Source organism: Misgurnus anguillicaudatus, chromosome 9, assembly GCF_027580225.2.
Source record: "Misgurnus anguillicaudatus chromosome 9, ASM2758022v2, whole genome shotgun sequence".
Classification (NCBI taxonomy): Eukaryota; Metazoa; Chordata; class Actinopteri; order Cypriniformes; family Cobitidae; genus Misgurnus; species Misgurnus anguillicaudatus.
The window spans coordinates 25,367,715-25,385,119 of NC_073345.2; positions in this window are offsets into that span (position 1 = coordinate 25,367,715).

The window sequence follows — 17,405 nt, forward strand, 5'->3', positions numbered from 1 at the left end:
CATACACAGAGGGTCCCCTTATGTTGTGCTTAAATGTTTCTAAAGCCCTTAACGGACAAACTTTTTTATAAAGTTGTCTCCGACGATGACATGTTTTTTGGTGGCGGCTACCGTAGCTTATCTATGCGTTTCCAAGGCGAGGGGTGAGTGAACCAAGCCGTTAGTTGCAATTTGCAACCTCACAACTAGATGCTGCTAACATTCACATACTGCACCTTTAATATTGTAATGCATTACTTTTAAAAGTAACTTTCCCCAACACTTTAAATTAAATTTTACAACCAGATACTCATAAAATAGTTACAAAATGTGTTTGTGATTGGAACTTGGGTCTTTTTTACCCTAAACAAAATCTGCACTATTATTCTCTCCTATTCTTTTATTAAAGTACAAAATATTTAACTGGTATTTTAGGGTTAACAGAATTGCAGCTGGTGCAATCCAAACAACAAAAGTTTTTGTTTCTATTTTAATATCATTGAATAATTAATAAGTTTTCTTGATGCTCAGCGTCCCTTATTATGCTTTAGGTTTAGCTAGTTAGTGTTTATATTGCTCTGCAAATTATATGCTCCATGCACTAGCGCATGTTTTATGCTCTAGGCTGTTTTAAACAATACGATTAGATAATGTGGACCACTGGCTTTAATGACTAAATCTTTCCAGAGGCTTAAGATTAGTGTCTTTGAGCTTTATTGTTTGTTTCATTTCAGCAAAGTAATACCGAACACCATCGAGTGGGGGTGCATTTGCTGTTTTTAACATTTTAATTCACATTCATGCTTTTGGCGGATGCTAGCCTATTACCTAAAGTAGTAGCTATATTACAATGTACATTTTATCAATATGTGCAAATGCATGACCTTTTGCATTACTAAATGAGCCACGGGACCTTGCATTACTTTCATCCATTAGAAACAATTCATTATCTCTAAAGATAATATTAGTAGTCCATTTGAAAATGTGGATCAGACAGGCTTTGTTGTGGAATAATTGTAAAGCCAAGCAGACTTATTCAAAAAATAATAATTATATAATTATTATATTAATTATAATTTAAAATGAGCAAACGTAACACAAATCCATAAAGTAGAAAGGCAAAAGTCAAAATCCAAGGATAATTACAAAGTCACACCCAGATGCAAAGACCTGCCATGTGTTTTCTATGTGACTTTGATCTAGACTGACAGGATTTTTCAGTTTGGGTTTATGCTGTGGCATCTGATTATAACTGACTAGACTATAAGACACAGAGAGTAAAGAGATTTCTAGCAAAGTTTGTTTTTGTGGTTGTGCCAAAGCTAGTTGTTGTGATGAGTCATTGGATGAAATAAACCACACTAGGGACCTAACTCCGTGTATAAATTGCTTTGGGAGATGTTTGTCTGACAGCAGATTACGTTTAGGAACACAGCCACATCCCGAATGATGGAAAACTATTTACTTGTGCCAAGACTGTTCATCTCTACAGACAAAGTAGCCGAGGGTATGCTTGCGAATATCCTTCAACCTCAGAAGGAATGCAGATGCATTTAGGGATCAACAAACACACACCTGCCCGTGTCATCACACTGCTGTTTTTGGGCCCTCAGGGCCTCCTTTCAAATCTGGTAAGAAACCTAAATTGTCTAAATGATTACAAATTGATAACATTTATTTGTTTAACAGATGCTTTTTTCCAAAGCAACTTTCATACAAGAGACCATAAAATATTTTGTCTATTTATTGAAAATACTTGGGCAATATTTTTATGCAGTTTTGTTGAGAATCTTACATTTCTCTGGAGGTATTTCTGCCTCGACATCCTGTAAGTTAGACAATTCATCAAATCATGATAAAATCCAAGACTTTCTGAATATCAGCGTTGCCTAACTAAGCTAAAATTAATGGTGTTTGCACCAGTGGTTCTCCTCTACCTCATTATCAGATACTAAAACTTTACTCTTACCCATATGCGGTATTTAGTGCACCTATTTCATTGCTTAAAAAACGTTATTTTGTGTATTTGATATAATACAATGTATTTGCATGGCTTATGGTTAAAAAACACACTTTTTTCCACATACCGTACATTTTTGTAGTTCCAGATTTTACTATTTCCTGAAACGCACGGATTTGAAAAGCGCTGTGTCCCTGATTGGCCAGCTAATCTGTACGTTGTGATTGGCCTAAATACCTCTGACATCAGCCAGAAATGTGACTCTCCTTACCATGTTTAAAAGATACGCTCACGATGCAATGCTAACAGGAGTTAACTTACAGGCTGTGAGTCCGAAGCAGGAGGAATTATGATAATGTCGGTCTTCTCTACATCATCAATCCCAGGAAGTAAACTGTTGCCTACAATCTGTGTGTTTGTTGTAGTCCAAGAAAAGAGATTTACGTTGTAAACATAACTTGCGTCATCATTTACTTTGGGGTATGTACCTTTTGCATATTGTTAACATGTACTAATACACACTTATACACCAAAGGACATGTAAAAACTTGAATCGGACCATAGTTGCTTTTTAATTTTTTTGTTATTCTCCAATGTGAATGACAGCTGATGCCTGAAGCCCAGAGCTTTTATCGATGAGCAGCCTAAAAAACTTCTAATTAAACCTAAGTTTTCTGTTTTGTAGAGGAGGGGATCCCATGGGGCTCTATATCACTATGCCAAGCTCCCTGGCTAAGTACCGCTGATAAATACTATTATCATTGAAAAGAGGGCTGAGTCACATTCCATGCTAGTTAGAGATGAATGTACACTCTGTAATTTTCAAATTAATCCAGACGGCTGGCGACCAAGCTTTCGGATAACGCTGAATTAAATTTTACTTCAGTGCTGTGGTCCTCGGAGAGTCCACGGTTGTCAGCATGCAAATGCATGAATTTTTTACAAGGTCAGTTGTAGAGCTGTACCCATAGGGCTGTAATCGATACCGAGTGGGAATTTCGCCACAGATGCGAATCACGTTCAGCGGCCTGGACAAAAGTTTGAAAAAACTAAACTAGATTCAGAAAGAGATATGATAGGTGTGATAAGGGTAACACTTTAGATTACAGTTTACAATTTACTTTGTAAGTACGCTGTTGGAAAAAAATTTTCTAAATATGGACCCTAGCTGTCACTGCATGGGCAGTACCCTGTATGTAAAAAAGCTTCCGCTAAATGACTTAATGTAAATGTATACATATGGTACCATGTATCTTTGAGGAAGTAATAAGCTCTCTTGTACCTGTATGTACCTTTTTGAAAGGTTTCCACCCCAGTCACAGCCTGGGTTCATATTTTGACAGTGTATTACACCTTTTTGTACCTTTTCACAACAGTATACTCTTAGAAAAAAGGTATAAAAGTTGTCAAAACACTTTTTTCTTGAACCTGATGTGCATAAATCTTTATTTTTTAATAAACACCCGACCCGAGACCAACTCAACAAAACTAGACTTGAATGTGACTCAACCCAATGGCATTTTTTTTAACCCGGCTGCACCTAAATGTAAAGGGCACAGAATTGTGTGCAGTCTGCAGTCCCGCATTGCATGCACCAGTCAGACAGAAAGAAACCCTGGTGGCCAATTTGGACCCCTGCCCCATTTATTTTCATTTGTTATCAGATGACGACACCAAGTTACCGCTACAGTGTGCATTCAAAATTGATTGACAGGTCTGGTTCAACTAAATTGAACCTACAAGTGCTCTTGGCAAACACGGAGGGGGATACGATGCACATACACTATAAAGTTTCTTCTCAGGTCCGTTAGGCAAAAACACATTAATTTAAAATGACCAGAGACCTGCAGCCTCTAATATTATACCTTACCTGTGTCCAAGGCACACGTGAAACTTTTAGACCCGAACCTGCTTAAGTCTCGGGATCTAATGCTACGTACACAACAAATGTGGGGCATCGCGTTACTTGCTCTAGGTTACTTGTGGGATTTAACTTCGTGTCATGCGAATTTTTCGCTCAAGTTCAATATTTTCAACATGGGCGAAGACGCGTTTGAGGCGAATAGCACGTGTTTTCGAGGTAAACGCGCCGCCCATATCGCGTCATTTGCATCGCTCCATGCGAGGACGCGTCTGACCGCGTCTTTGCATGTAATCTACTTGTGCAAATCGTTGAACTCACGTCTGGTGTAAACCGACCCATGAAGACCTCTAGTGAGCACCAAAGAGGTCTCCCATCCAAGTGACCAGACTCAACCCTACTTAGCTTCAGTGTGCAACCAGTCTTGGGCTTCACTGTGATATGGATGCTGGAAATTAATAATGAATGCTTTGTGCTCGTTGCCACCAAAATGGCATCAGTTTGGCATTCGGAGTGCGACACCTGGACCATTTCTGGCTTAGATGAAAGGATAATAAGGGCCAGATGTGTGGCTGCACCTGAGAAATATTATCACCTGCATGATACATTTATTAACACATACTGTAAAAATGCTTTGTGAGTGACTAACTCAATCAAAAATGTACTAACACCTATTTCTCTTAGGAGAAGAATTAAAGTAAATACACCTAGTTGAAATCTTTCCCTTCAAATAGTGAAAGGAAATTACCGGATGGAATTGATGGAATAGAAAATGTGAGCCGTCACAGTCATGCACAGCAGTACTATGGTATGAAGTATAAATATTTACCCTGAAAAGGAGCCATGTTTATTGTAAGCATCTGTATATATAATATTTTCAGTTTGTCACTCCATCAGCTTTTTTCTCCATTCTTATACTTATTTTTCTCTTCTCGATTGCCTGTCAGTCACACCCTGAGTCTGTCCTTCACCAAACCTTCCTTCCACCTCCAGATTTCCACCTCTTCATCTCCTCTGCCAGTATACTCCTGCTGCTTGGCTAATGGAAAGCTTGTTGGTTGTGGTTGAAGCTCAGTCGGGGGCAGAATTATGGGATGCACCACACAGCACATGTCCCCACACAATGCCGGCACGAGAACCTCTCCATTCAATTCAAGTTGAAATTTAGATACCCATGTGCCAGACTCACTATCAGACTCTTCAGAAATACGATTGGAGATGTTCTCTTATTCGATTTCCATCCACCCCCCACCGGGTTTAAGCGGGTGATCTGAGAGCCCCTTTGAAAAATCCTCCGGAGACTTCATCTACACCATGTTGTGTGTAAAGGAGATTGCAGAGTGTTGCAACACATTTTCTTTTAGCATCTGCATTGAGTTTGTTTTGTGTCTCAAACCTTGATATATGATTTGCATATTTATACCAAGGTGATTTGTAGCGGTGTTATAAATCATGGATTTCTATGAGCATGAATTTTTTCATTTTATGTGTTAACTTGTTGGTTTGCTACAGCATCACCTCCTGTCCTCCTTTCATTTTCAACTTAAATAGTAATCATGCCCTAAAGGAAATACTTAAAACGGCAGTTAGATTTCAATGGAAAACATTAAGAAAATATGTAAAAATACTCTAAAATAGACTATTTTGTGGACCCTGTGAGGCATTTTGGTAAGTGTTACAACCCTCCACATTTTCCCCATTTTTTAAACAATGTTTTCACTAAACGAGACAGATAACAGCCCCCTAATCTACCATTACAAAAGTAAAGTATTCGCTTATCTGTGTATTCATAAGTACCCCGAATTCAATGCTTAATGCAATTATCCAAGCTCTCAAATGTTTCCATTTCCAAAATGAATTACTCTCCCTTCCCACAAGCCAAGTGCATGCTTTTGTTGTCCTGGAATTATTCACTATCTGCTTTTTCTTCTGAAAAGACCTTTTGTTCATTCAAACTCAATTTTGGCTGAGCCTCTTGGAGGTGGTCAAGGATGTAGAAGTGTGATTATTATACGCCATTATACAAAATTAATTTTCTCTAACTGGCTATTGCTAATGTTGGCACCTCCACTGTTGACAGTATAAAGAGCCTATTATACTTATGCATCGACGCCGACGTGAACTTACATATGCAGATCACTAGTAGGCAATGTCCAGGGCAATTGTAGCTTAGTGGTTAGAGAGCTGGGCTTGTAACCTGAGAGTTGCTGGTTTGAGGCTCATGGCCGGTGGGTTGAGACTGCGTTGCCCTTGAACAAGGCACCTTACTATAATTGCTCCCTAGGTGCTGGGATAGCTGCCCACTGCTATGTGTGTGTGCTCACTAGTCACTGGGATGGGTTAAATGAAGAGGTTGCAGGACAAGCATGTCACTTTTACTTTTCACACCGGGCATGCCATGATGCGCATCAGGCTACGCAAAGCCTATGGCAAAGTAATGGGTAGGTCCTACGTGGGACTCTAAATCACACTTTTAAGGGACACTCCACTTTTTTGAAAATATGCTCATTTTCCAGCTCCCCTAGAGTTAAACATTTGATTTTTACCATTTTGGAATCCATTCAGCTGATCTTCGGGTCTGGTGCTACCCCTTTTAGCATAGCTTAGCACAATCCATTGAATCTGATTAGACCATTAGCATCGTGCTATAAAATAACCAAAGAGTATGGATATTTTTCCTATTTAAAACTTGACTCTTCTGTAGTTACACCATGTACTAAGACTGACAGAAAATTAAAAGTTGCGATTTTCTAGGCCGATATGGCTATGAACTATACTCTCATTCTGAATAATCAAGGACTTTGTTGATGTAACATGGCTGCAGCAGGCGTAGTGATATTACGCACTGCCCGAAAATAGTCCCCTGCCACTGAAAGTTACGAAGGGGACTATTTTCGGCTGCTGCGTAATATCATTGCGCCTCCTGCAGCCATGTTACAGCAGCAAAGTCCTTGATTATAACGCCAGAATGAGAGTATAGTCCTAGCTATTTTTTTGCGCGATGCTAATGGTCTAATCAGATTCAATGGATTATGCTAAGCTATGCTAAAAGTATCTGGTACCGCCAGACCTGGAGATCAGCTGAATGGATTCCAAAACGGTAAAAATGAAATTCTAGGGGAGCTGGAAAATGAGCATATTTTCCCTTTAACTTTTTTCTCCCAAAAACACATGATGGGAGCTCATGGGTAACAAATAAAGCTGACCTGCTAACTGTATATTATCTTACACTGTGCTCTATTAGCTCAGTTGGTAGAGCATTCCCTGATCCCAGGGTAAAGACATTCTGATGAAATGAAGTCACTTTGAATAAAAGCTTCAACCAAATGTGTAGATGTAAATGCCTAACTGGACATAAAATATAAATTAATTAGATATAAATACTAAATTTGTTTTTGTTTCATTTTGTGAAACATTTGAGTTGCTGTGTTAAGCAAGATATATGCAGATCATTATCTAAAATCAAGTACTCGGAACACTTTTCTAAACCTAGTTACTAACCCATTATTCAAACTATTCTAATTGTAGAAACGGCTCTTCTGGCGTAACATGTGGTTAAGCACCTTACTCGATGTCATGTGCTTGTGAATCTTGGCAGCCCTGATGCTGAGCAAAGCAGCCGGTGCTGTTATTAAAACCGAGGGCCTTCATCTTTCTTCAGGTGCTTGGGGGCATTTTGGATGGATGGTTTTCCTACGCCAGTGTTTCATAGTGAAGTCAAGCACCCCGTTCAGTTATGTTGGAGGTGGGTTTTGTTGGCTCTCATCCAGGCTGGTTGCTGTACTCCATCTGCTCTGTCTTTGTGATGTACAGTAGGGGCTACTCAGTGACAACGCTAAGATTCTGAAGAGCGTCTGCTGGTTTACCGAGTTCAAGAGCTTTGCTGTCAATCAACTGAGATGAAAACTCAGCATAGCAAAACGAATGACCCTGCCAGTGCAGTGGTTGAGTTTACGTTAGGAATTTTTCTAACACACGTATGTGTACTTGAAATAGCAAAAAATCTGCCAATGGGGTAAGCAAAAACTCTTGAACATTTTTCTTAAACACTAAATTCAAGAAAAATTTGCTTACCCCATTGGCAGATTTTTTACTTGTTTTATGCACAAAATCACTTAAATTTGATATTTTTGGTCTAAGAACAAGACTTATTTTCTTGGGTCGTTTTGCTCATCAAGAAAAGGCATCTTAAAGGAATAGTCTACTCATTTTCAATATTAAAATATGTTATTACCTTAACTAAGAATTGTTGATACATCCCTCTATAATCTGTGTGCTTGCACGTAAGCGCTGGAGCGCGCTGCGACGCTTCGATAGCATTTAGCTTAGCCCCATTCATTCAATGGTACCATTTAGAGATAAAGTTAGAAGTGACCAAACACATCAACGTTTTTCCTATTTAAGATGAGTAGTTATACGAGCAAGTTTGGTGGTACAAAATTAAACGTAGCGCTTTTCTAAGCGGATTTAAAAGAGGAACTATATTTTATGGCGTAATAGCACTTTTGGGAGTACTTCGACTCGGCGCAGTAACACCCTCCCTCTCCCATTATGAGAGGGAGAAGGGGAGCGGACTTTTCAGGCGAGTCGAAGTACTCCCAAAAGTGCTATTACGCCATAAAATATAGTTCCTCTTTTAAATCCGCTTAGAAAAGCGATACGTTTTATTTTGTACCACCAAACTTGCTCGTATAACTACTCGTCTTAATTAGGAAAAACGTTGATGTGTTTGGTCACTTCTAACTTTATCTCTAAATGATACCATTAAATGAATGGGGCTAAGCTAAATGCTATCGAAGCGTCGCAGCGCGCTCCAGCGCTTACGTGCACGCACACAGATGCACTGAAAAAAATGATTCATTGAATTTAATCAATTTTTTTAAGGTAAGTGGTTGCAATCAATTTATTTAAGCTGCATTTAAACAAAAATATTAGTAAAGTATAATAAAATATAAAACTTTTGTTTAAATGTAGCTTAAAAAAATTGATTGCAACCACTTACCTTAAAAAAATTTATTAAATTCAATGAATCATTTTTTTCAGTGTATTTCTACTGAAAACAAGACAAAAATACTAAGAAATTTTTTGCTTGAATTTTTTTTTTTGCAGTGCAAAGATTTATTTTACATCTTAAAAAAGTCTTATAAAATGTCCCCTTTAAACTGCTGTGCTTTCCATATCTTTTTAAAGTCATTTAGGGAACAAATAGCAATTGTCATTTTTTTACAATTGTGTTGTGCTCTGGTAACTTGTGAAATGATAAGGAATTGTACAGTCAACAACCTGGAAATACTTTATAACTGTGCGGTTATAGTGCATTAATGAAATCCCTGAAACGAATGTCAGCCAATTAGAATCAAGCGTTCATGCATGTTATAAGGTTTTTAATGGCTTAAAAGTTATTATGACGTGCGGCAGTTTACTTGAGTGCCATTATTATGTAACTTGTAGTGCAGATAATGATAGTCTCTTGGTGCAGATAGTGTCATTTTGACAGCCTGCTATACCAGAATAAACCTGACAGCAAAAGTGAACAGCACCATTATAACGATTTTCAACTTGAGCGTACACATCATCATTATGGAATTGTTAAAAAAAATCTAAAATCTGAGTGCAAAGTCTTTTATTGAAACACGATTGGGCAATTTTATTGCCTTGCTATTTAGTGACTATGTGTGTGTGTTTTAATCATCTATCTTAGGTACTTCGCTTTGCCATAATGAGCATTGCCGGTGACCTCTGCGTAATCCCTCCCAATAAGCAATTCTGTCATTAACGGCAAAAAGTTGTAGATGCTGCACATCTCTGCGTTTAAACGGCTGCTCAGCTGTGAAATAAACTTTAAACTGTGAGCAATTACTTCATAATAAGCCCCCAGCTTCATCCCAACAGGCCTGCAGTGATAATTATGAAATTAAACTTCTAATTATCTATTCTTCTTGGCTATTTGTATATTCAAAATGAACTCAAAACGCTTTTCAAAGTGAGTTGAGGAATAATAATTGAGGAGCTCCAAGTTTTTTGAACAACTTGTCTTGTATGGAACCAAAATCAATTTATCTCCATCTGCTTAGAAGAAAAGGGCGATAAATTATTATCTCGTATATAAGCCTGACATAAAATAAATAAACACATCCCAGAACAAACATCTACAAGGCTCTGTTTGAGTTATCGGACATTTACAGATGTCCTCCCCAATTCCCACTTTACCCAATTAGCAGGAATCTTTTTTATATGCAGCTTTATGAGGCCAGTACATCACTGTCGTTCATGGAGTTGAAGTAAGCAAAGAATCGAGTACTTTGACTATATCTCCTCTTGACAGCCTCTTATACTTTCCCAGACAGCCTGAATCATTCATTAACTTTACTGTTGTACATTGGCACCTCCCTACTGCATCCGTAAGGAAAACTGTCACTGTCAATTTTCTTACTTTCTTTCTTTCTTTATATTAATATTAGTGTCCCTGTCTAACTAAAGTCATTTTCTATTTTCTATAAAATCATTCTACATAATGTTAAGAACATTCTGTAACAATAACTCTGATATCTTTAATATTGACTGAGTAAGATCATGTCAGAATTGAAATCAATGAATAAAAATCAAACTTTGATGCTTCTAATCTTATAATTGGATTATGAGACTTTAGCCTGGATTTCACAGGCAAGGTCACATTTTAGTCTCCTGTATCAGTATCACTTGAAGATGTCTTGAGTTTAAAATGATGTTGTTGGTTTTTGTGGCTTCTGTGGCCTTGCTCATTTCTTTTGATTTATTCTGGTTGTTGCCATGGAGGCAGGTAATTAAATGATGAGTGCATTCGTCCTTGTCATATCGCCGCTGTCTGACTTTTTCGAAAGCAGTTCTTCCTATCTGCTTTCAGACCTCTCTCTACCTTCTGTAGGTCACGTATTTGAGCTGTAAAAAGTGGTAAACAACCAAATTTGCAAAATTGACAAGTATTGGGCAATCCTTAAAGGAACACTCCACTTTTTTGAAAATATGCTCATTTTCCAGCTCCCCTAGACTTAAACATTTAATTTTTACCATTTTGGAATCTATTCTGCCAATCTACAGGTCTGGCGGTACCACTTTTAGCATAGCTTAGCATAATCCATTGAATCTGGTTAGACCATTAGCATTGCGCTCAAAAATAATCAAAGAGTTTCGATATTTTTCTTTTTTAAAACATAAACGATATGGCTAGGAACTATAATCTTATTCCAGCGTAATAATCAAGGACTTTGCTGCCGTAACATGGCTGCAGCAGGTGCAATATTACACAGCGCCCGAAAATAGTCCGCTGCTATTGAAGGTAACCAAGGGGACTATTTTTGGGCACTGCGTAATATCATTGCACCTGCTGCAGCCATGTTGAGGCAGCAAAGTCCTTGATTATTTCGTCGGAATGAGAGTATAGCTCCTAGCCATATCTGCAGAGAAAATCACAACTTTGAATTTTCCGTCGATCTTAGTAAACGATGTAACTACAGAAGAGTCAAGTTTTAAATGGGAAAAATATTGAAAGTCTTTGGTTATTTTTGAGCGCGATGCTAATGGTCTAATCAGATTCAATGGATTACGCTAAGCTATGCTAAAAGTGGTACCGCCAGACCCGGAGATATGCTGAATGTATTCCAAAACGATTACAATCAATTGCGTCTAATGAGACATTGTACATAACACTGTATGCATATAACACCAGCTTTAGCATAAGTTTTTACATTTTTGTATTATTATAGCAGTTATAATTTTCTATGACACCCTGAAGTCAAGATGAAAAATTAAAAAAATGAAAAGAGAGTTTAACAACATTTCAAAAGGAAAGGAAACTACTTGCGGAGAGGAAATATTCCTCAGATGTTTTTCATTGAGTCAGACCATGAAATTAACATGTTCTTCCTTTTATTATGTCATGTATATGGAACAGAGAGCAGTATGTTGATGTTTTATTGACTAATCAAAGGTACTGCATAAGCTTTCCATCTTCTTTATTATAGCCTTTTGATGGCTTTGTGTTTGATGGAGAAAGCAGCTAGCAGGCAATGCGTGGCTGTAATGGTCTGGCTAATTGAAACGGAATGAAAGTAGCAGCTTTAAAGTGTACGGCATTCGATCAAAAACCTGTATAATGTGTTTCTCTTTAATCATATTTGTGGCTCCTGTAGAGCATTGCGTTAGCAGCACAAAAGGTCATGCTGTTACTAATAAAAACACACATACTGATAAAAATGTATACCTTGCACTGTAAATCACTTTGGGTGAATGCGTCTGCCAAATGCATAAACAATATTTTACTGTACCATACAAAGCATGAACGGTACAGGTGCTGAATATTTCTAATTAAAAATATTTCTGATTAAAATAATGTATTTCCTGAATGCATTGTAAGTCATGTAAAGGATTAATGTGTCTGCCAAAGACATAAATGTGGATAAAGTTTACTTAGGCTGCGTCCGAAACCGCATACTTCCATACTATATAGTAAGCAAAAGAAGTAGGGGAGGTAAGTAGTGTGTCCAAATTTATAGTATTTGAAAAACAGTAGGAAAAAAGTACCTGTATGATCTACTACTGAAGTTTTCATTCAACAGATTCCATGATCCCAGGAGAGAAGTTATCCTACGAAGAAAAGATGGAGGTGCGTTGTTTTATTCAAAAATGCCCGAAAGCGGTAACATGGCTCTATTCAAATGTAAATACATACACTCACCTAAAGGATTATTAGGAACACCTGTTCAATTTCTCATTAATGCAATTATCAGAGTTTTGTCTGAGTATTTCACAATCTGCTCAGTTACTGGGATTTTCACGCACAACCATTTCTAGGTTTTACAAAGAATGGTGTGAAAAGGGAAAAACATCCATTATGCGGCAGTCCTGTAGGCGAAAATGCCTTGTTGATGCTAGAGGTCAGAGGAGAATGGGCCGACTGATTCAAGCTGATAGAAGAGCAACTTTGACTGAAATAACCACTCGTTACAACCGAGGTATGCAGCAAAGCATTTGTAAAGCCACAACACGCACAACCTTAAGGCAGATGGGCTACAACAGCAGAAGACCCCACCGGGTACCGCTCATCCCCACTACAAATAGGAAAAAGGGGCTACAATTTGCACGAGCTCACCAAAATTGGACAGTTGAAGACTGGAAAAATGTTTCCTGGTCTTATGAGTCTCGATTTCTGTTGAGACATTCAGATGGTAGAGTCAGAATTTTACGTAAACAGAATGAAAACATGTACCCATCATGCCTTGTTACCATTATGTAGGCTGCTGGTGGTGGTGTAATGGTGTGGGGGATGTTTTCTTGGCACACTTTAGGCCCCTTAGTGCAAATTGGGCATCGTTAAAATGCCACGGCCTACCTGAGCATTGTTTCTGACCATGTCTATCCCTTTATGACCACCATGTAATCATTATCTGATGGGTACTTCCAGCAGGATAATGCACCATGTCACAAAGCTCGAATCATTTCAAATTGTTTTCTTGAACATGACAATGAGATCACTGTACTAAAATGCCCCCACAGTCACAAGATCTCAACCCAATAGAGCATCTTTGGGATGTGGTGGAAGGGGAGCTTCGTGCCCTGGATGTGCATCCCACAAATCTCCATCAACTGCAAGATGCTATCTTATCAATATGGGCCAACATTTCTAAAGAATGCTTTCAGCACCTTGTTGAATCAATGCCACGTGCAGTTCTGAAGGTGAAAGGGGGTCAAACTCAGTATAAGTATGGTGTTCCTAATAATCCTTTAGGTGAGTGTATATTAAACAGTTGGTCCTTGTTGTTAAATTGCACTTGTTTAACGTCATTCCAGTTAACGACTAAGGCCCTGTCCCAAATGGCACACTCCAAACTTGTGGACTTCCTCAGAGTCCACACTATGATGACATCATGTAGTGCAGACCTTAGCGACCCTTGATCCATGAGGGCGCACTCTGGAAATAGGAAGAGAAGTTGTCCATCAGTGTGAACTCCTCCCATCTGTCGTCTGATCGGTCTGATTGCTCTTTCGCAAGGACTTCTGGGTTGGTCAAGGGCGCAAAGGAGGCGCCGATGAGCACACTTCAGACTGTACCAAAATGACAGATGGGACACCCTACGTACTTGTAGACTAAACAAGCATGCGCAATTTAAATCCACATGAAGTGCGCCATTTGGCACAGGGCCTAACTTGTTGTTATGATGTATTTATGTCACGTGATGTATCAACATGGCGGATGTAGTACGTCCAAATTAAATCATACTAGATACTGTTTTAAGAGTTAATATGGGGACTTCATCTAATTCAATACCTACTGTCACCTATGTCACAGTATGTGATTTCGAACACAACCTTAGTCTTGGGTTTTAATTTTGCAGGACCAGGATCGGAGACCCCTAAATTATGAGCAAATACAAACCAGTATACTGTTGTTGTATTTATACTTAGTTTGAGACTGAGTCAAGTTTTAATATATTCCTTAAGAAACTTAACTTGTGAAATATTTTTTTCATTAAGCAGAGATAAGAATTATAGCTAAATTATCTCTACTTCGAAAGGCAAATGTAAGCAACCCCACATCTATAATTGAAACGGGATAAGGACGGATCAAACATTTAGATAAAGTCATTGCGATGGGCAACATATCTGATAAATGTGTCACAAGCTGTGACAAAAATTCGCTGAAAAATTTAAGAGGAACTTGAAAGAACAGCTGTGGTGCTTTGAAGTACAGCTTCTCTTGAAAAATACATTGTTGTAGCAAAACCTGTCTCTTCCAATATTCCCACAGCCTGAATAACTTAAGCTATTTTTATTTTAATGAGCCCTAAAAGCTCAGTATTTGCTCTGGTTCTGCAAGCACAAATAGTGAAATAAATAGACACAAATAAAACCTTTCTTGTGATGAGGAGAGAATTTGTGTTTTGAGAAGGAAGGGATTTTTGCCAGGTGCAGAGACTGATAGCTTTTTTGCCAATGATAAAAATCCTCTTTGGATAAATGTGGATTATGATGAATACATATAATCTCCACTTTAGACCTATCCCATTACATTGACAAAGACGTTAATATCCCATGATAACAGACTTAGACATACAGACTACAGATTATACTATAGCCAAAAATAATACTACACAAGCTAGGAGTTTAATGACATTGTTTTTAAAAAATGGGACATTTTATACTTTTTCATGTAAAGGAGCCAAAACATTTACATTTATGTGTCTTAGTGGCTGCATATCACAAAAGCCCCTGGAAGCAATTTTACGTTTAAAGGGGACATACCATGAAAATCTGACTTTTCATGTTAACCTCTTGAAAAGCACCCCCACTCTGGCCCAAACCATGAAAACTTTCTCTAAAAGGGCTGTTTTTACTAAACCATTTAGAGTATAAGCATAACTGTGGTATCATTAGATAGAAGACACTTTGAGCCTCATTTTCCAGGTTTCAAAATTATTTTAAGATAAAAATTAAATTAAAATGAATACTAAAAATCTTAATGATAAATATGTGTGTGAAACCTAGAAATGCAATGATGCCAAAGCCACAAGTCTAAAGAAATTATATTTCACATTTGTAGTCAATAGGCCCAAAAATGAGGTTCTTGCAATAGTTTTGTAAGACTGCCTTTTCAAAGTGCCAGTTAGCGCCAAAATTTCAATTCGCGATCGTTATACCAACTCAAAGGTAAGGAGTCCGGTTTATATTTTGCATGTTGTCATCTGTAACAAAATACTATATTTATGATGCTAGAGCATCTGTATCTCAAAACAGAGACCATACACTGATGCTAAACCCGTAGACCTTTAAAACGATGTATAGTAATCTTAATATTATTTGTGTTTGTAGACAGTAGGCTATATAGATATTGTTAGCAGCGTTAAAAAAAACTAACGTCTTTCCTCCCCTGAGCTGGTGCGCGTCGAGAGGTTAAAGTGCTATAAGGATTTCCAGTGCTTCTATCAACCTAGAAAATGTGAAAAAGACAACCCAGTAACTTGGTTTTGGTAAACCATTCTCTGCAAGCATGTGAAAAAAAGGTAATTGAAATTGGGCTCCCCTTGTGATGTCAGAAGGGGATTTTATTATATTAATACCCAATCTGCACTATGCAACTACGGCACTGCCATTTAGTGCAGAAAGAAAGAGAGAGAAAAAAATAATTGACAGCACTGTGAATTATTTAAAAAATTTCAACAAACCACCATCACTGTGATCAGTGTTTGGATTTTATCAGCTCATTTGCATTTTAAAGGACACACCAAAAGGCACATTTTTGCTCACACCTACAAAGTGGCAATTTTAACATGCTGTCAAAAATTATCTACATGGTATTTTAAGCTAAAACTTCACATACAGAGTATGTGCTCTGGGGACACCAAAGTCTTGTAAAAAAGGTCCCCGAAATAAATGAAAAATTAAATCACATTTGACTTTACTTACATTATGGAATATCATACATAAGTTATTTTGGCAAAAACAACATGAAACAAAATTCTGGTTTATTTTTCCTAGAAGTGAGTTACTCATAGCCAGACTATATTTAATCTATAGTTAACCTAGACGTTAAAATGATGACTATTGCTTGCTGGGTTTTATTGCACTGCTAAAAATCTGAGATTTTGCACAGAAATGTTATTATTAAATCAATTGATATAACTGTAACGCAGTCTATAAGTGTCCAGTCCTATTTATTTATTCCTTTATTTTAGTTTTTCTTGTTTTTTATAATTCAAGTATTTCATTTACTGTCCTCACTGGACCTCACTGTGTGCATCAGAGTGTGTTGATATTTACTTTTCATTAGGCAAAGCTGTTTGGGCTCATTGACCAAAGGCCTGTCTGTTTTCTGAGTAGAATAAATAAAATTTCAGCAGTCGTATGCTGCAGCAATGCACTGAAACATTAATCAATTATACGGCAATATAAAGACACAGGACACAATTTCTTCAACTATGATGTTTTAAAATCTGTTTGAAGTATAGAGACACCTTGAAGATATCGTACAAATATATTATATGAGACTAAGAACAAAGTCTTTATATGCTGCATTCCACTAATCTAAAGAACATACATTTAATCCATAAAAGACATATTTAATCCAAGAGACAAGACCAGTTAAACTAGAGCAGTTTGATAACGGTCTTGTTTCATGTACTCATTCATTCATGGTTCAGTTGCATTGAGAACTATATAACATTGATTGTGAATAACATTCAGGAATGACATTTAGTTGAAGGACAAAGCTGTATTTAATTAACTCATGCTTGTTTTGTGATAGAGTAATTCATTAGCAGTGGCATATTTTCCTAGACATAATTGAGATTAAATGAAGAGCAAAAGGAAACTTTTGCATAAAGGTGCAGTGTGAAACTTTTATAAGGATCTCTTGACAGAAATGCACATATTATCAGTGGTGTATAAAGACCCTACAAAACGAACTGTATTGTTTTATTACCATAGAATAAGCCGTTTTAATCTACATGCACCGTGTGTCCCCTTACATGGAAGTTGCCATTTCATGCCTTCATGTTTCTTTACAGTAGCCCTAAATGGACAAACTGCCCTACAGAGCCCGTTTCATCCCTACGTTGTCCCAGACGGTGACAT